Source organism: Anarrhichthys ocellatus, unplaced genomic scaffold (assembly GCF_004355925.1).
Source record: "Anarrhichthys ocellatus isolate YVR2014 unplaced genomic scaffold, GSC_Weel_1.0 scaffold10223, whole genome shotgun sequence".
Lineage (NCBI taxonomy): Eukaryota > Metazoa > Chordata > Actinopteri > Perciformes > Anarhichadidae > Anarrhichthys > Anarrhichthys ocellatus.
In genome coordinates this window covers 1-317 of record NW_022290197.1, presented here as the reverse complement: position 1 = coordinate 317, position 317 = coordinate 1, and the positions used below count along the sequence as shown (strand labels likewise).

General features: G+C 43.8%; 1 non-coding gene across 1 annotated transcript; it reads left to right on the top strand.

Annotated features, from left to right (window-relative positions):
- The first annotated feature begins 184 nt into the window (after window positions 1-184).
- On the top strand, window positions 185-266 carry trnas-cga (transfer RNA serine (anticodon CGA)). Its single transcript has one exon. It is a non-coding gene; the product is annotated as a tRNA-Ser (tRNA).
- The last annotated feature ends 51 nt before the right edge of the window (window positions 267-317 follow it).

The following is a 317-nucleotide window of genomic DNA, read 5'->3' as shown; positions in this document are numbered from 1 at the left end:
TGCTCACAGCGTATCAGGAAGTACAGGAACTTCCCAGCTCTTATACATGTAACTTATTACGTCCCAGAGACGAAAAGTGAGGACTTCTTCACATCAAAGCGTTGGTCTTGATATTCACTTGAGTTTTCCAGCGAAAGTTTATATCCTGCTCACAATATTCAAGGTCTACATAGATAACGTTCAAGCTGTGATGGCCGAGTGGTTAAGGCGTTGGATTCGAAATCCAATGGGAGTTTCCCGCGTAGGTTCGAACCCTACTCACAGCGTCTTTAAGAAGATGCAAACTTGTACTCTGACTGCTTGGTACAGTGGTTGTT